The following is a 10,613-nucleotide window of genomic DNA, read 5'->3' as shown; positions in this document are numbered from 1 at the left end:
CAATACAGAATGTCGTTGCCACAACAATCTGGTATGCGAGATGCCCAGATTCCTTCATGCTCAGCTCGTATTCTTCCAGATGTTTCATACCAGATGTTGTAACAGCGGTGATGTTGTGTATTGTTTAGGGTCCTTGCCACCACCAGACTAATCAGCATTGCAGATTGAACATGTAGCTGGACTTGAATGGCCTTCTTTTGACTGAAAGTACTGCCAAACAACACTTTTTCTGCTCACCAGTTCCATTTCCACTTCCTCTCAGCCTGCTGCATTGAAGCTCCACCTAAGTAAACACCTTCCCGTAATCAACGGCGCCGTCATCACGGCGACCAGCGTAGGGTCGTAGTACCTAGGGGTACTTTGGAGGACTGCAGGGAGTACGTGAGATATTTAACACATTGTTTAATAGTTACAAGGTCGTTGTCCAGAACATTGTTCCTCTTTATGTATTGTGTCGCCGTCTTTGGACCTCTTCTATCCTTCCTTCCTTCCACTTTTTACAAGTTTCTCGCTTTTTTCGAAGATATATCACTGTTTTTGAAGTTTCTGATACTATTTTGACCTGTTCTTGCCTTCCTTCCTTCCGTCTTTCTACCATCTTTTTCCAAGGTTTTGAAGTTTTTTACAGTTTTTGTCTCCTTTTCTCATCAGCATTTAAGTGTTTTTTCAGTTACATGCTGTTGTTTAAGGAAAACAACAGCATACCTAAGGAAAGGGTCGTGGGTGGGCGTACGGTTCTGTGAAACGCAGGAGGAAAGAAAAACACGACTATAGCAAGCATGACAAGAACCCCGCTCTCCTGAGTGAAAGTCTTGTGTTTGACCCATCCACCCCCCAACCAACCTCCTTACATACTCCTCTCTAACTCCTATCTAACTGCTGCTCTCCCGGTGCAAAGCTTACACTATTTAAGAAAGCTGTTAAAGGTTTTCTTTTGTCTGTGCAATGTTATCCCTATGGGAGGTCTTGTAAAGCATCATTTAAGGTTCTGCAGAGGCTCCACGCAGAGCTTTCTCCGTAGCCTACGTGAGTGGCCTGAAGTTCATAGTGCGCTGGTGTGTGCGCCAATCTCCGTAAGAGAATATATTGTATGTATATATATGCATGTGTGTGTGTGTGTGTGTGTGTGTGTGTGTGTGTGTGTGTGTTAGAGAGAGTGATGGTGATTATCTTCAGAGTGAGTAGTGACTCTAGAGTCCTAGTGAGAGAAACAAAGAGTCTCCCCTGTTCTTTCTGACCACGGTGGGAAATCTGGAGCAGGAGAAGTTAACCCTCTCCTTGATGTCATGTTTATGGAGAAGGAGAACCAGGAAATGAGTCGGGGAGGAAATGCAACGCTACCAAGACACGGCCCAGCCACGTGTAGTTACTTGTTTTCAGAGGTGCACGTCAGGCTGCGGCGTAGGGTCGGTATCTCCATGTACAGACGTATCCATGGCGTAGATTTAACGCAGAAGCATAAATCACGCTAAGGTGCACTATGAGTTCCTGCATGGTTTCAGCGCATTTCATTTTTTTGTCTCAAATGGTAGTCGTCTCTCCTTGAGCCGCTAGCTGCCTGCCCCCTGAACACACCGTGAAAAAAGCCCGGTCTCGGGAGACAACACAGGGGGTCGTAAACGCCAAACAAACACTAGAGGCACAGGCTGTGCACCAAAATACAACAAACCACGTTCCAGCCAATCACAGACAAGATGGTTGGGGAGGGGGAGGGGTTAGTGACAGTAAGTCAGTTAGTCATGACAGTTACGGAAACATGGGGGAGGGGCGAGATAGCTCTGTTTTGTTTGGTATTTACTTGGAACGTCAACAGAAGTGATGTCATGCAGGAACTCATGGTGCACCTTTAACTCCTAATATATATATATATATATATATATATATATATATATATATATATTTATATATGCAGAGAATGCAGAACATTTTAGTTTTTGGCTTTGTTTTCCTTTTCTCTTTCAGCTATTTTATTTCTATTTTAATTGGAGTATGTGTTGGAGATCCATATCTTTATTTGATTATGTGTATATTAATCTGCAGAATGTGTATATGTGTAAACCAATAACTAAACTAAACTGATGTGCAGCCCGGAGAAACGTAGTTCTGCTTTAACAACGTGTGGTTAATTTGGATTGACCGACGGAGCCTGTTGCTAGACTAGACTACAAACTATTTTCTGCCATGCATGTTAAAGAAAGAAAGAAAGTAATCTCCCCTGCAATGATTGAGCTAATGAAAGCAAGTTGGATATGAAGGTAAGTTTTGGAAGGAAAAAAGGTTATATTTGCTTTTCTAATTTAGCAGCGAGCGTGTGTGATTGGCCGGGGGAGTGGAGTCACCCTGAGAGGCTGCAGAGACAAAGAGTGGGTCAATTCCCTCGGCGGAGGCCGGAGCTGCATGACAAACCAATCTGAGAGCTATTATCTTCTTCTCCCTCTCATCAAATTGGAAGCAGGTCTGATTTGGCCTTAATCGAGCTAATCTCCCCCGCTGATTTCGGCACAAAAACTGGCTGCAGCTCAAATCATTTCCCTGCCTGAGAAAGGAAGAATATTGGTCATTTTCTTATAGCGCCAGTACTCTTTATTAAGAGCCATCTCTAATTTTCTCTCTGTCTAGTTGAAAAAGGGGGTATGGAGGGGAGGAGGGTGTCGGCACGTGATTGCAGTTACCTAGGCGACAGTCCGGCGTTGCCTGCGGGATCATGGCCGGGTGGGTTGAACGGCGAGCGGAGGGAGAGCTGAAATTGCATTCCATTAGTGCTAATACGGAGACATTAAGAGTCTTGTCTGAAGCGCGGGCTAACGCTAACGATTACGGTCACTAATTCACCCAATCAGCTCGCAAGCAGACGCATGGCAGAGTCATGGCGACCTCGCCGCCCGCCTCTCTCCTCGCCGGCTTTTACCGAGTGATTGACAGCAGCCGGGGCTTTGTTTTAAATGGAGGGAGAGAACGGGAGAGAAAGGCCAAGAGGAGAAACATCAGCGTCACTCTCCTTCCAGCCTGACAGCTCTTTATATTAAAGGATTAAAGGAACATACCGGGGTTTTTATATTATTTTTTTTAAACGTGTTGGCCGTTTTGTCACAAATCACCTGCTGTCCTGTTGATGCTTTTCCACGTTGAACTATCATCAGGTTCCAGGTTTAATATTAACCCTCCTGTTGTCGTTGGGTCTAATCTGACCCATATTTAAGAGGTTTCTATATCAGAAATTTGGGTTTTCGTTCAACAAATTGTCAAAAAATAACGTGGATGGTTCCCTACGACGCTCTTCACAAGTAACATAAATGATCAGCTCAGCACTTTCATTGAATTTGGATGTTTTATTAGATTTTCTAGCATTTGTAGAAAAAACAAATGATAAATGAACATTGAAAATAGTGATAAAAAAATGTCGGAAATAGCTTCAAAATAGTTTAGGGTTGCAAAATTCCGGGAATTAACGGGAATTAACTGGATATTTTTAATATTGCTTGTTATAATACTGTTTGTCTACAACAGGGAACTAAATGTAGTTGAAAAAACCCATCTTGCAGCATATTCTTGGTTAAAACAGCCTGATTTAATGCAACTTCAGTTGAATGTCCTCCCTATATTCATCAATGACGTGCACGCACGCAGTAATCAGCAGAGGCTACTACATACTGGCCAACATTTAGTTGAGTAATACATAACCCAATGCTATTATTAACCTATGTGTGTTAATTGTATAGCCCACTAACCATAGTACCGTATTTTCCAGACTACAAGTCGCTCCGGAGTATAAGTCGCATCAGTCAAAAAATGCGTCATGAAGAGGAAAAAAACATATATAAGTCGCACTGGACTATAAGTCGCATTTATTTAGAAATGTATTTCACAAAATCCAAGACCAAGAACAGACATTTAATCTGGAAAGGCAAGTTATTAAACTACCCAACAGCCCCCAGAACAAGGGGCTGAATACGGTAGGTGTCCTCTACGTTAACGTAACACATTAACAGTTATTAAACTACCCAACAGCCCCCAGAACAAGGGGCTGAATACGGTAGGTGTCCTCTACGTTAACGTAACACATTAACAGTTATTAAACTACCCAACAGCCCCCAGAACAAGGGGCTGAATACGGTAGGTGTCCTCTACGTTAACGTAACGTAACAGCTCTGTTGACGAGCCTCTCCCAGCAGCACGTTGTTCAAGCACCCATCTGTGGACTCCTTCCTCCAGCTCTGGCCATCTGGATTTCAGCGCGACTAGCTTTCTTTGTTTTCTTCATTGCAGTAAGACTAACCTTTTCTCCAGTCCCTCACAAGTTTCTCTCTCACTCCAAACTCTCCTTCTGCTGCTCGATGACCGTTTTCGGCTGCGTGTTTTACTACCTGCAGTCTCCTGCAGCTTCTTTTCTTTCTCAGTTGTCTTTAGGAGCAGCATATAGTCGTCACAAGCCTTGAGCGTCTCTCGCGGCTGTAGACGGTAATGTTTTCAGCATGAAATAACATTTAAAACATGTTACATTATATATATTTTGATATATAAGTCGCACCTGACTATAAGTCGCAGCACCAGCCAAAGCATGAAAAAAAGTGAGACTCATAGTCCTGAAAATACGGTTAATCAAAATTGGAATATTTCCAAAATTCCAGCTAAACTTTCCATGGAAAGTTTCCGGAAAATGCTCCCCATTGCAACCCTATAATTGTGTCTGTCTTTTGTTCTGGAAACATTGTGTAAAATACAAACACGTATGAAACAGACAGACACCTAGTCTTCCTTTTTTTGTCTGGACAGATTTCCCAGCATGCCACATCTTGCCTCGTTCTCAGTTATCATCCGTCTCGGGTCATTTCCTCGCCGTCTTCCTGCCGCGATCAATAATCTCATCTCTTATCTGGATGAAACCACAAACACCGAGCAGCCGCTGCGACACCAAACACGAGAAACATCTCGCTGGCGATAATTGTGAGGCTCGATTCATTTGTGTTTACTCGTGTGTTGTCTTTAACTGCCGCTGTGTGTAATCAACATGCGAGCGAGCGTGGCGGACAGATGGAGGGATGACGGGAGGATGGAGGGATGGAGGGGGGTGTGGGGGTGTTGTCTAGTCTCATTTTGTTTCCTAACAGACACAACTTAATCATCTCTACATGGGAAAACTGTTGCATCGCACGCCGTCATAGGGTGACGCTGCCACTGCCAACAGAGAGAGGCTGAATGAAGAAGTTACTACGGCAACAAACCCATCATCCCTCTCTCCGTCTCTGAGAGAGAGAGAGACAGAGAGAGAGAGAGAGAGAGAGAGAGAGAGAGAGAGACAGAGAGAGAGAGAGAGAGAAGTGAAAGACGATGACAGGATGAGGAGGAGGGAGAGATGAAGACAAATAGATGGAGGGAGAGAGAGATTGTGTGAGACGGCGATGGAAAATAAAAACAAAAGTGAAGTAAAAACACACACACACACACACGTATACTGTACACATACACACATTAACACACATACTGTACACACACACACACACACTGTACACACACTGTACACACACACACACATACTGTATACACACACACACACACACACATGCTGTATACATACACACAAACACACACACAAACACACACACATACTGTACACACACACACACACACACACATGCTGTACACACACATACACACACACACATACTGTACACACACACACATTAACACACATACTGTACACACACATACACACACACACACACACACACACGCATACTGTACACATACACACACATTAACACACATACTGTACACACACACACACACTGTACACACACACACTGTACACACACACACACACACACACAAACTGTACACACACATACACACACACACATACTGTATACACACACACACACACACACACACACTCTACACACACACACACACTGTACACACACACACTGTACACACACACACACACACACACAAACTGTATACACAAACACACTAACATACATACTGTATACACACACACATTAACACACACACACACACACACACACACTCTAGCACACACACACAGAGAGACACACACACACACACACAGACACACATGAAGAAGCATTAAACAGCGTTCATCATTCAGTCGTGCCATGGTGTGTTTTCCTTCCTTTCTTTTGCAAAATGTTGTACATGTTTATCTAATAAAACAACAACAAAAATAAATATTAAAAAGTATTTTGCTTTAATATCTGAATTGTAATTCAAACGGCAGATTTCTGCAGCAGGAACACAGACCTACGAAGTACAACAAATGATATATTTGCCAAAAGCAATTAGACTGAGACTGTCGGCACTTTGACTTCTCTTTTATCACTTCAGATCCGATGTTGACTCTTCCTGTTCCAGTGTGTACTGACCATATTTTAAAGTCTTGTGTTGGAGAATGTGATGTGTAAGGAGATGTGTAAGACCGTCTACACACTGCCTGCGTGGCGTGAGCGTGTCGGCTGCGTGGCCTGAGCGTGTCGGCTGCGTGACGTGAGCGTGTCGGCTGCGTGACGTGAGCGTGTCGGCTGCGTGACGTGAGCCTGTCGGCTGCGTGGTGTGAGCGTGTCGGCTGCGTGGCGTGAGCGTGTCGGCTGCTTGGCGTGAGGGCGTGAGCGTGTCAACTGTGTGGCGTGAGCGTGTCGGCTGTGTGGCGTGAGCGTGTTGGCTGTGTGGCGTGAGCGTGTCGGCTGGTTGGCGTGAGCGTGTCGGCTGCGTGGCGTGAGCGTGTCGGCTGCGTGGCGTGAGCGTGTCGGCTGCGTGGCGTGAGCGTGTCGGCTGCGTGGCGTGAGCGTGTCGGCTGCGTGGCGTGAGCGTGTCGGCTGCGTGGCGTGAGCGTGTCGGCTGCGTGGCGTGAGCGTGTCGGCTGCGTGGCGTGTCGGCTGCGTGGCGTGAGCGTGTCGGCTGCGTGGCGTGAGCGTGTCGGCTGCGTGGCGTGAGCGTGTCGGCTGCGTGGCGTGAGCGTGTCAGCTGCGTGGTGTGAGCGTGTCGGCTGCGTGGCGTGAGCGTGTCGGCTGCGTGACGTGAGCGTGTCGGCTGCGTGGCGTGAGCGTGTCGGCTGCGTGACGTGAGCGTGTCAGATGCGTGGCGGGAGCGTGTCAGATGTGTGGCGTGAGCGTGTCAGATGTGTGGCGTGAGCGTGTCGGCTGCGTGACGTGAGCGTGTCGGCTGCGTGGCGTGAGCGTGTCAGCTGCGTGGCGTGCCCGTTTTTATTTCGGCTCCCATGTTAACAGGTGAGAGCGTGCACACTGCCTGCGTGACACGCACGTCTCAAAACGCGAGCATGCTAGAAATAGGACCGACGCCTATTTTTCACGCGACACGCAAGCGCGTTGGAAGCATCTCCAGACAACATAGAATAGGAAAAGATGTTTATATGTTGTTTAGACACTAATACATTTAATAAATGACATGTTGATGTTTGGAAGTCTCGAGGTTTTGACATAAATGCAGATATAAGAGGTTCAAAAGGGTTGTTCTTAGTGTCTTCATTAATCAGAGGTGTGTTTTGGGCGTAACATGCAATCAACCAATCAGAGATCATCTCCCATTCCCTTTAAAAGCCAGGCGCGTTTGGACCTTGGAGCATTGCTGTTATGATGGAGGATTTGCATCGTAATATTTGTATTTGTAATCTTCTGCATGTGTGTGTGCTGCTGTGCGTCCCTGTGTGTGTAACAAGCATAGTGTGCACGTGCTGTGCACGAGCCTAGGAGCATTTTACTAATGCTCTGTTAAAATAACAATGAAATGCTGCGTTACTGACTTTAGACCAGGTTTTTGTTGGTCAATGGTGCCATCACTTCCCACTGCCTCAAGATAGCAATACTCCCAGAATGCACCTGAACACACCTCCCTATAAGACCAGCACGCCCAGAATGCACCTGAACACACCTCCCTGTAAGACCAGCACGCCCAGAATGCACCTGAACACACCTCTCTGTAAGACCAGCACGCCCAGAATGCACCTGAACACACCTTCCTGTAAGACCAGCACGCCCAGAATGCACATGAACACACCTTCCTGTAAGACCAGCACGCCCAGAATGCACCTGAACACACCTCCCTGTAAGACCAGCACGCCCAGAATGCACCTGAACACACCTCCCTGTAAGACCAACACGCCCAGAATGCACCTGAACACACCTCCCTGTAAGACCAACACGCCCAGAATGCACCTGAACACACCTCCCTGTAAGACCAACACGCCCAGAATGCACCTGAACACACCTCCCTGTAAGACCAGCATGGGCCACAGATGGGAGCAGGTGCATTTGCTATTTAAACGACGTGGGCGCTGGACGGGAAACTGACAACTGGGTCGGTCTTAAACTAGCAAAGACACTTGCGTCGGGCTCTGCACTGGGTGCAGGATAGGACCCAATGACTTCTTTACACTTGCTCAAAAATCCACCTTTTTGTTTAAATTGCAGATTTGTTTTGGGTCTTTGGAGCAACAAACCTCCTGGATTAGTCACTACTGTTGTTGCTGTGATGGCAGAAACCTGAATCGAAAGGCCAAAGATCGGAGAGGATGGACGGTCTATTTCTAAGGGCCTAAGTAGTAGTCAACCTGTTATCACTCCCAACTCGTAAAATACTAGTCTCGCATTGCCAGACCTTCCTCCACAGCGCTGCAAAGGAAGGTCTAGGTAGTCCACACAGCATTCCTGGATGTGAGAAAAATGTGCTCTGGTTTATTGGCATTTCTTTAAACCAATCACAATCGTTGTGGGCGGGGCTAAGCTCCGGACTGAGCCACGGTGCCTCTGCTAAATAGCCTCAGTAAGGAACTTGTTTTGGTGGAACGTGTACGTTCAAAAGTTTTTTTAGGGTGCCCGGGTAGCTCACCTGGTGGAGCGCGCACCTATATATAGAGGTTTACTGCATGTCACTCCCCCTCTCTCTCTCTCTCCCCCCTTTCATGTCTTCAGCTGTCCTGTCAAATAAAGGCCTAAAATGCCCCCAAAAATGTTTTAGTCGTGCAACAGAAAACTCCGATTGGACAGATAGTCTAGCTAGCTGTCTGGATTTACCCTGCAGAGATCTGAGGAGCAGTTAACCATAGTCCTCACACATCAGCCGGAGGTTAGAACTCATAAAATACTGACGCTTGGTCGGTGTCTCCAAATACACCGTATTTGTTGGTGGAGTCAAATACAACGCCAAAATCCCCCTTCAGCGCCTGTATAGAGAGACAACAGTAGAGAGTAGTATGTAGAGAGACAACAGTAGAGAGTAGTATGTAGAGAGACAACAGTAGAGAGTAGTATGTAGAGAGACAACAGTAGAGAGTAGTATAAAGAGAGACAGCAGTAGAGAGTAGTATGTAGAGAGACAACAGTAGAGAGTAGTATGAAGAGAGACAACAGTAGAGAGTAGTATGTAGAGAGACAACAGTAGAGAGTAGTATGTAGAGAGACAGCAGTAGAGAGTAGTATGAAGAGAGACAGCAGTAGAGAGTAGTATGAAGAGAGACAACAGTAGAGAGTAGTATGAAGAGAGACAGCAGTAGAGAGTAGTATGTAGAGAGACAACAGTAGAGAGTAGTATGAAGAGAGACAACAGTAGAGAGTAGTATGTAGAGAGACAACAGTAGAGAGTAGTATGTAGAGATACAGCAGTAGAGAGTAGTATGTAGAGAGAAAGCAGTAGAGAGACAACAGTAGAGAGTAGTATGTAGAGAGACAACAGTAGAGAGTAGTATGTAGAGAGACAACAGTAGAGAGTAGTATGTAGAGAGACAACAGTAGAGAGTAGTATGTAGAGAGAAAACAGTAGAGAGTAGTATGTAGAGAGACAACAGTAGAGAGTAGTATGTAGAGAGACAACAGTAGAGAGTAGTATGTAGAGAGACAACAGTAGAGAGTAGTATGTAGAGATACAGCAGTAGAGAGTAGTATGTAGAGAGACAACAGTAGAGAGTAGTATGAAACCTAACTGTCCTGTTCTTCTGCTGCATGTCAGTTAAACGTACGTCCCGACCCAGAGCATCAAAACTGACAAAAGAAGACTAGGGTTAGCACACGCATTTCCCTGAGTATTTATAACCATCCACCATCCACCATGTGTACCACTTTTCTTACAAATCACCCTCGCTGCCGTGGCTCAAACTTTCAACAATGTTGGTTTACATATCTGCATCCCTTTGGCTTTTAATAAAAACAACTGTCATCTGCTTAAGCAGATAAAACATTACTATTAAGACCATGAACCAGACCTGGTATAGGTTGGAGCATATTTAGTTTGGGACTCCAGAGAGAGAGAGAGAGAGAGTAATGAAGTACTAAAGCAGAGAGAAATAGACATATGGCGGTTGGTGGTTTGCAGATTTTGTGCCTGCCGGCGTCGAGCTGACAGCTCTGAATAACACGAGACGTAAAAATAGAAATAAAAGGTAGAGAAACAAAAGAAGGAGGCTGGAGAGAGGAACGTAAAAGCAGCAGCAGACACAGAGCCGTGTGAAGCAACGTCACGGACAAAAAGGAAACTCAAACACAAGATTTTATTTCACTTTGAGTAAAAATGTGACGAGAAAAAACTAGAATGAAATGTGAATTTCAAACGAAGCAGCAGCAGACAAAAAGATTATTGGGATCTTA

This window comes from Sander vitreus, chromosome 20 (assembly GCF_031162955.1).
Source record: "Sander vitreus isolate 19-12246 chromosome 20, sanVit1, whole genome shotgun sequence".
NCBI lineage: Eukaryota > Metazoa > Chordata > Actinopteri > Perciformes > Percidae > Sander > Sander vitreus.
The sequence above is the reverse complement of the archived record's forward strand: the minus strand, read 5'-3'. Positions refer to the sequence as shown.